The sequence below is a fragment of the Cibotium barometz genome, chromosome 51, assembly GCF_041138505.1.
Source record: "Cibotium barometz isolate CiBa-2024 chromosome 51, ASM4113850v1, whole genome shotgun sequence".
Lineage (NCBI taxonomy): Eukaryota > Viridiplantae > Streptophyta > Polypodiopsida > Cyatheales > Cibotiaceae > Cibotium > Cibotium barometz.
Window position 1 is genome coordinate 45607551 of NC_141096.1, and position 14740 is coordinate 45622290.

General features: G+C 42.8%; 1 pseudogene; it reads right to left on the reverse strand.

Moving 5' to 3' along the window:
• Positions 1-6159: 6159 nt before the first annotated feature.
• On the reverse strand, positions 6160-7569 carry LOC147609679 (uncharacterized; annotated as a pseudogene).
• Between the last annotated feature and the right edge of the window lie 7171 nt (positions 7570-14740).

A 14740-nucleotide genomic window follows, 5' to 3' on the forward strand; every position in this document is an offset into this window, starting at 1 on the left:
TTAGTCCCCTCCACACATGGGGTTGTTTTAATAAAACCCTTGCCCCTAGGATCACCTTGACCCCAAGTATGAACATTCAAAATATGTCTCACACACTGACAACCATGCTCACACATACACTACACAAATTTACAGGGTCGTGACACATAAATCAGCCCATTGGTGCTCATAAATTTGGGGATTTTCAACATTGCTTATCCGCAGCCTTGTATTTGGGCAAAAAATTTGCACGGGACTTTGTGGCATTACACTCCGGTGCGTTTGGGATTTTTCCTACTACAGGTTCTTTTTTACAGCATATTTGGTTGCACGGCATCTCTCTTGCAAGAGATTTTAGCACATGGCTAGAAATGAGACTGATATATTCGGGGTTTTGTCCCAAGAGGACAAATTGGATGGCAGTAATTACTCCCTATGGAGTTTCATGGTCCAAAATCTAGTTGTGGCCAAAGGATTATGGGGTTATGTGTTAGGTGAAGATGTACGCCCTATTGACATAGCACCTAACACGCCTGGCCATGGTGCTCAACAAGTAGCAGTACCCACTTCTCCCTCGTAGAGAGCAGAAAAGATGGGATACTCGAGATGCCCAAGCGATGGCTTTGATTGCTTTGTCAGTAAAGCGATCAATCATACCGCATATTCAGTCTTGCAGGACCTCACGATGAGCTTGGGATGTACTTGAGACCATGTATCAGGCAAAGAATGAGGCTAGGGTTGCAATTCTCAAGAAAGAGCTTGAGAACTTGGACATGAATGAAGGTGATCGTATGGCTGATCATCTTACAAAGATCCAAGATCTTCGGGAGAAACCACTCAACATTGATGATGTCATTTCCGATGATGAGGTCATTTCCGAAAAGGAGTTGGTTTCCAGAACACTATCATCTTTGCCAGAAACCTACTTGAATTTCCACACATCGCTCACTCTATCTATGCGGGGTAACCTTGAACCAATCTTGTTTGAAGAGTTGGTAGCTTTGTTACTACAGGAGGAGCAGAATCGAAAGAACAAATCTTCCAGCATGCATGGTGATGGGGCTTTTGCTGCCCAAGATAAGGACAAAGGAAAAGCCAAACACAGTTTTAAGCCAAAGGCTAATTCGGGACAGCCTTCACAAAAGGCTAAAAATGATGCAAACAAGCCCAAGAAAAAGGGCAAATGTCACTACTACAAGAAGCCATGTCATTACTTGAGTGAGTGTAGAAAGAGGCTTGCAAAGGAGAACAAAAAGGAAAGCGACATGGCTGTAGATTCTTCTTCATCACCTGCAAGGAAAGATGATGCATCAGTAAATCTGTGCAAGATGAGTGGACCTTCCTTACTTGCAGTTATGATGCATCATTGGAGCATATGTCTCTCAGTGTCATTGAAAGATACAACACATGGTATTTTGACAGTAGTGCTTCGAAACACATCACCTCATGGAGGGATTTGTTTAAGAAGCTTATGGCTGCCCCTAACATGTGCAAACAATTCTTTTTATCCAGTTCAAGGTGTATTGTATGTGCCAAGTATGAAGAAGAACTTGTTGTCCATCTCCTCTTTTGCTAAAAGATGATATGCAGTGAACTTTGAGGACGACAGATGCAAAGTGAAAGACCGTGAAGGTGGCTATGCATTGGTCACTTCTGGCACACTGTATCATGGGTTATATCAGCTTGATAGGTTTGACAGGATAGAGCATGATGCTCATGTGGTTACCACTCTTACACCTTCCATGCACGAGGCAGAATTGTGGCATGCCAGGTTTGGGCATGTGAATTATGGTAGTTTGATGCTATTGCAAAGGCATAATACGGTACAAGATATGCCTCATGTAGAGCTGCCCCCAAAACATGTATGTGAAGGGTGCATATTGGGTAAGATGCACAGAAATGCATTCCCAAAAGATGGAACAACAAGGGCTATCTGGAAATTACAGCTTGTGCATAATGATGTGTGTGGTCCTATGCGGACACCATCTTTTGGAAAGCATCTATGCTTTGTAACCTTTATCGGATGACTACTCCAGATTTGCTTGGGTGTATCCCTTGAAGCCCAAATCTGATGTATTTGCATGTTTTCAGCATTTTGTGGCACAAGCTGAAAATCAAATAGGTTGCACAATGCAAACCCTCCGTACAGATTAAGGGAGGGAATACATGTCCATTGCTTTCAAAGCATTTATGGCAGAAAAAGGCATAAAGCATCAATGCATGATGCCATATTCTCCTCAGCAAAATGGTGTTACTTAGAGAAAGAACAGGTCTTTGATGGAAATGGTTAGATGAATGGTTAAAGGCAAAGGATTGCCTCACAAATTCTAGATGGAGGCAATAATGTCTGCTACACATGTGTTGAATAGATTCCCTACCAAAGCATTGAAAACCATCACGTCATATGACGGATGGCACGAAAGAAAACCTAAAGTTGATCACTCTTTAGAGTTTTTGGATGTATAGCATATATGCATGTACCTCAACAGTTGAGAGCTAAGCTTGATGACAAAGTAGCTAAGTGTATATTTGTGGGTTATAGCAGTGGCAATAAAGGCTACTGTCTCTTTAATCCTTCCACACAAAGGATTTTGGATAGCAGAGATGTTATATCTGTTGAAAATTCAAACCAGCAATTGGCTGAATTTTTTGGACAGCCACCTTCGGGCACACATAACATGTTTGAAGGACTTCTCCTGTAGAGGAATTGATGGCTCAACACATCGGCCATCAACACTACCCAATGGACAGCATTTGGGTGCTCAAAATTAGCCCATGAATGAGCTCATTACACCTCAAAATGTGGAGGAAGTAGTGGAGCAAGAGCGGACAGCAACGGAGGAGGCTAGAGTTGTGCCTTGTTGGCTACTCCGTACTTTACAAGAGAGCAAACTTTGAGCTCCACTTGGTAGCAGAACACAGGCTGGTTCACATAATGCAAGATAACACGCAGATGTTGCTTGCATGAGTACACTTTGTGATGCAGATGAGCTAGATTCATTTGAAGAGGCTCATGAGGATGAGCATTGGGTGCAAGCCATGCAGAATGAGATGGATTCTATCCTTAAAAACATCACTTGGGATCTGGTAGACTTTCTTGCTGGCAAGAAGCCCATTGGCACAAAGTGGGTTTACAAGTTAAAAAGAAAGTATGATGGTACCATTGACAAGTACAAGGCCAAGCTAGTGGCCAAAGGATATGCCTAGCAAAAAGGCATTGATTATGATGAGACTTTCGCACCTACTTCTCGTATGGCCATAGTTAGATGTGTTGTTGCATTGGGTGCCCATCATGGATGGAAAGTGCATTAATTGGACATAAATTCAGCTTTTCTCAATGGGGATTTGCAGGAAGAAGTGTATGTAAATCAGCCCATTGGTTTTGTGATGCATGGTTATGAAAACAAAGTATGCAAGCTTCAAAAAGCACTTTATGGTCTCAAACAAGCTCCTCGAGCTTGGTATGAGAAGACACATACTTATTTGATCATGCAGGGATTTTGCAATAGTCCAACGAAGAGCACCCTCCATGTGAAGGAGGATCAAGGCACTTTGATTATGCTCATTATTTATGTGGATGACATGTTGCTAACTGGGAATGATATGGATACAATTTCAGCATTCAAAGCTGAATTGCAATTGTCATTTGAGATGAAAAATTTGGATTGTTGCATTATTATTTGGGCATACAATTTGTGCAGACAGATGTTGGGATTTATGTACTCCAATCAAAGTACATTCAAAAGCTGTTGCACAAATTTGGGTTTCAAGATTGTAAGCCCATCTCTACTCTGATGAAGCCACGGATGAAATTGAGCATGTATGATGTTGGAGAACCTTTTGATATGAGTGTTTACGGCCAAGCAGTGGGCTGCCTCATATATTTATGTAGCACACACCAAGATATTCAGTTTGGGGTTTCCCCGTGTAGCAAATTTATGCACCGCCCAAGTACAAAGCATTGGCAAGTAGTGAAGCAGATCTTCCGCTATCTTCAGGGCTCCCTAGATCTTGTGCTAGTATATCCTAGGGGGGGCAGCTTGGAGTTACATGCTTACAGTGATTCTGACTGGGCTGGTGACTATGATACACGGCAATCCACCACTGTCTTCTCCCTCGCTCCCTCCCTCCCTCCCTCCCTCCCCCCCCCCCTCTCTCTCTCTCTCTCTCTCTCTCTCTCTCTCTCTCTCTCTCTATTTTTTGCACATCTTCTTCTTTGTTTTGTGTTATCTTCTTTGCGAACGATTACTGAATTCAAAGTATTGAAGTTACCGATTCTTCCACCGAGCTTCCTCATGTTACGAGAGCAGCATGAGAGGGATGTTGAAAAGGTCTTGCAACTATTGCGAGACAATGAGCTCTATATCAATGCTAAAAAGAGCAAATTCGGAGTAGTGGAATCCACTATCTAGGATATATCATCAGTGTAGGCTGGATTAGCCTTGACCTTGAAAAGATAAGGGCAGCTCTCGAATGGGATGTTCCAAAGAATGGTCAACGAGATCCGCTCTTTTGTAGGTCTCTATCAAGCATACAATTCCCACATGGACAAATTTTCAGACCTTGCAACACCTCTTACAAACTTGCTCAAGTGCGTGAACAATTACATCTAATAGGGATCCCAAGTTTACTTCACGTTTTTCGAGAGCATTATTTGAAACTTTGGGACCAAGTTATTGTTGTCCAGTGCATTCCATCCTCAAACAGATGGCTAGAAAGAAATATATAATCAACTCTGGCATTTGATGTTCTCAAGGCGTATTGCCATGATCAGCAGTCGAAGTGGAAGCATTATCTTCCTTTGGTATAGGCAATCCTAAACGATACTCAGTCATCCAGTATTTCTTGGACTCCTTAATGGGGGCCTCAAGCTGTGGCAATTTAGACACCATATATCTTGCCTTTTAAGGCCCAACAAGCTACCAAAATTCAAGTGACCAAAGCAATTTGTTATAGCATCATGTACCAATCTCTCATAACTGTCCAGCTTGTAAAGCCCATGCCATAGTGTACCAGAGGCAACAATGATGTCACCATCAAGCCGATCACAAACTATACATCTATGATCCACAAATCTGACCTCTAGACCTGCTCTAGCAATGGCCGAGACTGAGTCCTGACAGTAAGTTCTTCTTTCTGCCAGGTACATACAAGACATGTTTAAATTTACCCCAGCATGAAGATAAGAAGCCTAGGTGTAGGCTGCACAATAATGATGATGAATTGATCTAAGCCATGTCTTTAAGAGAAGCCACAACATCGCAACATGGGAAAGGAGGGCTTGATCAAACCATGGGCTGAGAAGGCTCTAAGGGGGAAAGAAAATTACACCTAGTTCCCTTCTCGTGTCTGTCTAGAAAAAGCTGGGAGGTATAAGAAAGAAGCAGCCATCATCATCCAAGAAACTGTTACACCAGCCATCATCATCCAAGAAAATTACACCCAGTTCCCTTCTGGTGTCTGTCTAGAAAAAGCTGGGAGGTAGAAGAAAGAAGCAGCCATCATCATCCAAAAAACCGTTATATGTTTTTTTCATATGCACAGCAAGCAAACAAAGAAGTTTTCATGGCTGAAATAGAAGCATCAGAATCCAGAACTGAGCAGAGAGAACACACAGAATGTAAGAAGTAAGAGGATTGAAAGGGAGGAGAGTCAACACAGGGAGAGGCATTGCAATACTGTGGGTGGCATGCAGACTGTGCAGAGGAGAGAGAGTCAGGAACGAGGGGCCGAGTGCAAGTAAAGTGTAGAGCAGAAAAATCAGATGGCCAAACAGCAGCACAGAAGATGCATAATGATGCATATGGGGGTTGCCTTGAGCAAAACAGCCTTAAGGACACGTCAAATATAGCCGACCAGTTTGGCTTGAGGGACTTTGACAGGTTAAGGCCCCCCCTTTCTTGAGACCGGAACCAGAAAACCACCCTCCCTCCCAAAATATAACACACACACACACACACCCCTTCAACTTTCCATAACTGCTGTGAGAGTCTAAAAGCACTATGCATGCATGCCTTTGTGCAAGTCTTCCCTCCTGTTTTTTTTTTTTTTTTTGGCACCCTTAAAACAGTCCAGCACAAATGCAGCAGCTACAGAAAACAGCTTCCCAGCAACAAACTAAGCTTCACAGAAAGTACGCCAAGGAAACCCTATTGTAATCTAGGCCTGTCCAATCTTTGTATATCTCCCGCTTTTGCATTTTCTCAAAGAAAAGCATAATTTCACAGAATAGAAAGAATGTTAAATAAGCTTCTCTCACTTACCGATTCTATAAAATCATCTGCAATCTCCAACAGCATATCCTCCATCTCAGGATCAAGCCGCTCACTAGGATCTACCTGTGACATCAAAATGATATCCTCTCAAAAAAAATGTCACATAGGAAATATATACCACAGAGATTTCATACCTGTGCTGCAACAAGCTCCTGAATGCTCCGTTTACCCAAAATGTGATTCCCAGATTCTAAAGGCTGGGTCATTGCAACCCCTGGAGTTGTGGGTGTTCCTGTTGCAGGTGTGCCTGGTTAAATGCCAGTTGGGGTGGGGGGTCGTCGAATAGAGGAAGGCTGAACCCTCCCGAGCTGCTGATGCTGGTTTATTTGGAGACAGCTGGACCTGTTGTGTCTGTCCCTGCTGCAACTGTTGAGAGTAATGTGCTTGAGCTTGTTTCTGCAAAGCTGCTTGTTGCTGACTTACACGGTAAGATGTTTGAGCTGCTGACACCTGACGCATTTGCTTCTGCATCCAGGGCTGATGCGGCTTGCTTTGCAGGTTACCTGAGCCACCAGGTGACTGAGAAGATGCCGTGCGTGCATCTTCTTTAACGTTAGTGAGAAAGAACAAGAGAAATGATGAGAAACGAAGGAAATGGGTTCTTAATCGTCACTTGCCTGTTGAAGGGCTGATAATTGTTGTGAACATAGAAGGATGACCTGTCGCTTGCCCGCCCATTGCCGGTGCAGGTCTGGCCATTTGCTGCTGCTGCATGTATTGGGTTGGATAGATGAAACGAATCGCCGATGACCCCCCCATGATCCCGGGTGAAGTTAGCTGCCCAACTTGCATATGAGCTGTCTGGCCACTTTGAGCCGGTCTCTGCTGGGGAGTCACCACGGCTTGACCCTGAGACGCCCTCTGAGCCGCCAGCATCTGCTGCTGAAGCGAAGCCGCGCCAGGCATTGATGACCCGAACTGGGAGCCCTTACCGGCAGATGCCCTGAGGCCCGTGCTCTGTGAGAGCTGCATGATTCGCGAGGCAGACGAAGTGCGGGGAATGGACGCAGTCGGAGGAGGAGGGGACTGGACCGCCATTGCGGGCGACGCATTGCTGCTGAGAGGAATTCTGTACGTTCAGGCCATAATGGGGCCGTGCCCTACTTTTGCTGCCTCCACCCTCCATCGCTCCGGTTGCAGGATTCAAGGTCATCCCGTCGTTGTTGTGTGCTCCCCTCACTCCTTGGTTGGTTGCTGCTTTTGCTGGAAGGTTCTCTCTCTTTCTCTCACTCTCACTCTCACTCTCACTGGTGTTTGGTGGTTCTGCAAGTCTCTCGCTTGCTCTGGTGGTTGTGCAGGTTCGCTCTCTGGGGTGGTTGCCCTCTCTCCCTCCCTCTCTCGCTCGCTGTGGCCGTGGTTGTGCAGGCGGTCTCTCTCTCTCTCTATCCCCCTCTCTCGCTCGCTGTGGCCGTGGTTGTGCAGGTGCTCTCTCTCTCTCTCTCTCTCTCTCTCTCTCTGTTTTGTTTTGTGGTTTTGCAGGTATTGCGCACAGCCGTCAACCCGGCTTCCTCAACGTAAGCCTGCACCTCCGGCCATGTTAGTGAAAGCTTTTTAAAATAATATGAAAGTATTTTAAAATGTGAATAGCGCCATTTTTTTAAATGTTTTAAATAATATAAATGTTTTTAATTTTAAAATGTTTTAATAATGTAAATAGCACGCGTGTGAAACGTGTGTGTATGCTTTAGTTTTATGAAAATATTTTAAAATGTTTTAGTTTTATGAAAGTATTTTAAAATGTTTTAATAATGTGAATAGTAAGCGTGTGTGTATGTTTGTGTGTGTGTGTGTGTGTGTGAGAGAGAGAGAGGGAGAGAGAGAGAGAGATTACTAATTGATAAAATAAATGTGTGTGTGTGAATATGATATTACTTCCATGGTTAAGGCAACCCAGAAAAATGAGAAATTATAATACCGAATTCATGTTATAGCCGCTTAACCATCGGTGATCTAGGATTAATACGCACAGAAAACACTAGATTTAAGAGCCTAAACCACGCAGATATTGTGTTGGTTATCACCGGCCCAATTTTCAGAATCTGCCAAGTGTGTTAGCCACAACCATGCAGACCCGTACACATGCCATTTGCCGATTATCACCAAAATACCCAACCAAAAGTGGTGTTCCACAATTAGCTTTTGAGGATAAGCCTCAACTTGCCAATAAAATAGAAATCAATTTGTATAGTTCCAAAATATGATATTACTTCCATGGTTAATGCAACCTAGAAAAAGCCAGAAATTATAATACCAAATTCTTGTTTTATTAGCCTTGCTTAACCGTTGGTGATCTAGGATCGATACGCACAAAAAACCGGATTTTAGATCCGTGCTTTACATCTATGTTATATCAGCGTAGTTAACTCGTAAAATGTACATAACCTAACATTCTCAGTAAAATCCAAACACCAATATTCTTATTTGAAAAACAATTCAGAATTGATTGTAGTACAAGATCTGAGAAATATCTCAAAAACTTGCATGTAGATTATCCAGAGTCGGATATGTATTATGTATAGGATTCCCAAGGGTCATCATCCTATAATATAATACAAGTCATACACAGGCGTCAGCATACTACGAGTTTCCATGTAGTCATCAATCCATAGGTCTGCCATAAACACAAAGTACCACCGCTATGCGAGATAAATCAACAACAGTTACCTTAGAAGAGAAACTCCCAGTCGATTCTAATTCTAGAGACATGGCAAACATCCAAAAGGCAATTAATGGGCTAAGTGAGTGTCTCAGCACTCACCTGGCTCCTTTATATAGGTGGAGCTTGGAGGATGTATCCAAAAGCGATATTAAGATCTTTCGCTAGCGTATCTGCAGAGCCTTGATTCTTTCATCTCATCGGCTACCTCCATAACATGTGTAGTGCCATGAACATGAGCCAACTAGCACCAGCTAGCCAGAAAGAGAATGCAGCCAGAGTGGGCTTGTTGGAAATAACTATTTTGTCAGTCGGCGGAATATCTCACATGCATGGGGTTAGGTGAGAAGACTAACGAGTAACCATATGCAAGTCCTCCCAAATTTTAGTTCATGGTGTAAATCAATTTACAAACATTAAGTGATGCATCTAACCAAAGATGTGCAAGAGTGGGTGTTTGCGTGTTTGTGTGTGTGTGTGTGTTTGCGTGTTTGTGTTTGTGTGTGTGTGTGTGTGTGTGTGTGTGTGTGTGTGTGTGTGTGTGTGTGTGTGTGGGAGATAGAGTCAAAGGAATATTATTTAGTGAGTGTGAAAAGCATAGGTTTGTGTGTGTGTGTGTGTGAGAGAGAGAGAGAGAGAGAGAGAGAGAGTGTGTGTGTGTGTGTACATACATACATGTTGCCCATGTGTGTGTGTGTGTGCGTGTGTGCCTTTGCATTTTTGTTTCCTTTAAAGTGTGATAAAAGGTTATGTGGGGTTGTGATTTAGATGTGTGTGTGTGTGTGTGTGTGTGTGTGTGTGTGTGTGTGTGTATCACATGTATATTACTTAGGATAGATGTGGCAAGGAGATCATTTTCATTTGTTTATGGTGATGAACAAGATATTGAAGGTATTTTTCTTTGATAGTTGCTATGATATAGGCATCATTGTTTTCCATAATTCATGGCTCAATTGTAGACCCTCCATTTTTGGAAGGACAAGCAACAGCATCTCTAATTATCGAACTATTAAAGAGCACTGGTGTTTTACGGTATATATAGAAACTTTCTTTTTATGTAGCTTTTGCAATTTATTTAAAAAATAATTATTATGATACATTCTTTTTGCAATAGGGAATATCTTTATTTTTTAGAACCTAGATTATTGCTAGGTTTGTATGGTCGAGACACTTACAAGACGAGGGCTTCGGGCTCCTTAAAATTTACAATCTAAGTTTGCAAAAGATTGCGGATCAGCTTCATGTACATGTAATGTTTGTAGACTATGAAAAGCCTAATAAGTTAGATTTTCGGTGCATAGGCCTTGCACATGTAAGTATATACATGGAGTTTATAGACTTTCCTTATTTGACATTAGGTACAAGGTAAGGTCGTATATGTTCTAGTATTGTCTAAGGATAAGTACCCGTTCGAGCAGTTAAGATGAAAAAGTGCTTTATAATAGGTTGATAATGTATAGCGCCTTATGTCTTATTTAGATAGGTAAGGCTGCTTTATATGTTCCAACACTGTCGTATAAAGGATAAGTGCCTGATCAAGTGGGTAAGATGGCAAAGTGCCTTACGACAGTAGGTCGAAAATGCATACCCTCTCCTTTCCATAACGCTAAATTTTAGATCACGGTGTAGGGTGCTACAAAACTCCACAATCTTCAATGACAATGAGGATAGGTTAGAACTATACATGCTTGATATACCGTCAACTCCCACCTCACTAGAAAAGCTTCAACAGAGTTTTGATTACTTTTAAAACACAAAGTTGGGTAGAAGCTCATGATACTCATCAACATCTTTTATTCATAATAGCACCTTATATCATCCCATGGGAATTCTAGTATACCACAATATATATACACACCTAGGAAATTTATTAACTACTCTAGTGTATGACTTGTTCAAGTCAAGAGCTTACCTTAGCCATGCCAAAGCATATGTTGTTGGGTCTTGCCTTGGAGCCGCAAACTGCAACTTCTCTATGTGCGTATGCTAGTTGGTTCGATGCATCCTCACTCCATTGTCACATTCGAATGCTTCGTTGCCAAAATGGGGTGAAGGGAGAGCTCTCTGTGCCTAGATGGAGACCAAAATAGTTGGTCCTTCGCGATGGTTCTCTCACACAAAAGGTGGGGAATGAAGGGAAAGCTAATGCAAGAAGAAAACCTACAATTAAACCTATCTAGCATGCATCCACCAAGCAAGCAAGATTCAATGGCATATAAGCAAGTAAGAAGAGGGAAGAGGAGAGCTCATAAGTAAACTATTGCAAGGGAATGATTAGTCTTAAGAACTTATGTATATGGAGTCTACAGACTTTCTCTATTTGACATTAAGCATAGGGTAAGGCAAAGGATGTAAGTAAAGAGAGTTAAATGCATATTGGGAAATGTGTTGGATGGGCCATAAGGTAGGAAGGATGGGTCTATAATCCTAAGTGTGGTGGCAAAAGGATGTGAGTGAAGAGGGTTGAATGCACATTGGAAACGTGCAAGGGTCTGGTTATAAGTGGAATCTTATTTGGGTTTGGTATTAGTAAGATTTTCTTTTATTGTTTAGGAATCCATGCCATGTACTTGCAGCAAAACCCAACTATACCATCTCTACCCTCCGTGGGGAGCTAAATAAGCAATAAAGGGAGGGTGAGAAGGGTTTTACCTACACTTACCAATTGTCAGGAAGACACAAGGACATTGGCATTGTGTTGATTTTCATTTGCTAGAATGCCAACAATGGCCGGATGAGGTCTTCTTCTCACCCACCAATGGCTTCTTGTCGAGGGAAGTTTTGCCTTATTGTTGTCAGTGTTGATTTTGGTGTATCGGTTGCGGGAGGTTGGGGAAGGGGTTGGTGATGATGATAGAGAGGCCAATCTCTATCTTCCACTATAATAGCTTGAGCCCTAAGGTTCTTCACACGACTGAATATGGCTTCCTTAAACATTTTCTCACTTGCTTGAAATGTAGCTATAGTAAAGAGCATGTATAGAGTCTCTCTCTCTCTCTCTCTCTCTCTCTCTCTCTCTCTCTCTCTCTCACAGCTTTAAGAATCGATCTCTTCCTCTCTAGATCTCTTACTCTCAACCTCTCAAGCTCTCTCTCTTTTCAGCTCTCTTCTCTTACTCACAAGCTCTTTAAACTCTCTCTCCTTGTTCTATCTCTCATAGTTGAAATCCGCCGCAATGAGCTTGTCTATTTCCTCCTTTACCGCATACTTAGGATTCATTTAGTATGGTTTTTTCCTAGTTGGTCTTGATCCCTCCATTATTGGAATCATATGCTGCACTACCTCAAGTGGTACACCCTTCATCTCCTTGTAATTCCAGGCAAAACAGTCCTTAAATTCCTTAAAGAGGGCAATGCGCTCATCTTCTTTAGCCGAAGTCAAGTCCTTACTTAGCAATGTATACGGGTCTGGCTTCCTCCCCTGGTTCCGCGATGTCAACTTCCTTGACTTCCGTCGGGCCATCGTATGATGTGGATAGCCCATCCTCCTTAACCCTTGTTGTCGTCAGTCAGACCACTTACCGTTCATCAACAGTGTAGGTTCTAAAGTGGTCTGGTACTGAGAGCAATTCTGGTTTATCCTCATTCTCACTTTTTGTTTTAGCCATGACTTTTCTAGCCTCACGTTCAGCTTCTACCAAAGCTTTATTCCGTTTTCGACGCCCAGCTTTTGTAAGCTTAGGTGTTTCTAGCTCTTGATGAAGGGTGATTGTCTCCTTGTGTCTTCCTTCCAGTGATATCTTAACTCCTCACCCCAACCTTAGAAAACTCATCATGTACCTTAGTGGCTTCGAGGTATCTCAGCCACCCACTGGGCATCTGTGGGTTTTCTTTGTAATAGGGAATGTCATTGGGCAATACATCATTTCTATTTTTTGCCATCTTCTGAGGCGTTGAGCGTTAGTACGGCCTTGTGTTACGATCCCTTCTATGCTAGAGGCTTCCTCTTCTGATTCTTCATCAATGGTTTGCCACAACCATATAGATAGAGGTCGTGGGGACATTTCCAGATTCCACATACTGGGTTCCCTTGGGTTGCATCACATCTATGGTAGCTAGCACATGCATCCAGTTTTCATTGAAGTCCGGAATAGGAAGTGATGCATACATTTCCGTTTCTTCTTCTTCCTTGGAATTTTCCACTATGGTTTGGCATATGTGTACAAATGTGGTCCGCTCCATGTGACTGAATCATTACCAAACAAATGCCCTTCCATGGGATGTGCTTTCTATGTTCTCAAATCTATCTTTAAAATTTACAAATCCGTACTTACATACACATGATCTAATGCCCAATCATGCACCAATTGGGATTCTCTCATGAAGGGTCTCCCTAATATTATGTCATATGAGTCAGGTTGGCACAAGAAGTATGATGGTAGAGCGAAACGTAAAGAGTTTGAGTCAAGTTGGCACAGGAAGTCCATTACTACAAATGTATGATGGTAGCGAAACGTAAAGAGTTTGAGTATCACATTCTCCAGAAGTCCAATGGTCCTTGAAGATGTTCTGTCAGCCATTTTAATGATTAGATCTTCCCTTTTTAGATCGGGTTTTCTCTAGTTCTCCCAGCAATGCTTTGTGATGATGCTAACCCCCGCCCCACCATCCAAGATAGCCAGTGCCTGGTATCTGCCATGATAAATCAAGATTGTAGCTTTTGTGTCATCACTTTCTTAATAACATCCCAATTGATTAGCTAGTATCCTGAACGACTCGAGTTTTCCTTGTGTGTCTTAAGGTTCTTTCTGCCAGAGGTGGCAGAACCTTCTCTATAGTATCGACCGGATTTAATCCACCTTCTACCCATTCCTTCATGTGTCCATAGGGTTGGTGAACTGCGTAACAGTTGCCCCAATGGCATTTGTATAGGCGTAGCCAAGTACAGCGACTTCCGATATCGCTGGGTTGTCTGGCGATTGAGGATTCCTCCCAGGTGTGTCTCGTAATCATCCATAGGGAAGGAATGGATGAACTCACCCAGCGCATTTTCCTTAAACATTCTGGACATTGTGTTTGCTTGAGATCCCTCTTTTGTTACTTTTGGAATGTTACTTTTGGAATAGGAGTAGGTATGTCCAATTCCCTTTCCCTTGTTGGCTTGTTTCATGGATACATTGTATCCTTGACCCGGTTAGCCCTAAGCTTGGCTTCATGAAGCCGTTGACATTCTTCTACTAAGGCCTTGGCGTCTTTCGAGGTTCCTTATCTCCTCATTGGCATTGAGGTACTCACCAACTCCTTTTGGAGTTAAGGGTTGCTCCCTTTGCTCCTCTAGGTCCGGCTCTTTGTGGTTGATCCTTTGATCCCCTTCTTCTCTCGAATGGGTGGATCCGGTGTCGATCGTATCTTCTTTGGATCCATCTTGGATTGTGACCCTTGTGTCACCCTTACCCACTTTTTTCACTCTTCTCCTGCGGCTAGTTCTGGAAATTGTCGCATCTGCTCGGTTTTCCCCCTTGTCCCCTAATTGGGCTTGGGCTCATGTCAGGACATTGAGTGGTGTGATATTTCCAGGCTGCACACTAATGGTTCGGATGGTGGCCTGATTAGCAATGGAAGTCGAACCACTTGCGCAATATGGACAATCCTTGATCAAATGATCAATACCACATGTAGTACAAGTGAGTATACTGGCATGTCATTGGGCATAGCAGTCACTTGTTGGGGTTGGTGCGTATGAACCATATTCTTGTTTGGCACTCAGCAATTCGATGCGGCCCTCCACAACCAAAACATTACAGCGGTCCTCTCCTCATGTTCGAGTTCATGTCCTTGCCCTTCCACTGTATCATGGTTTGAAACACAAGTACTAGCGTGTTATTCTGTAG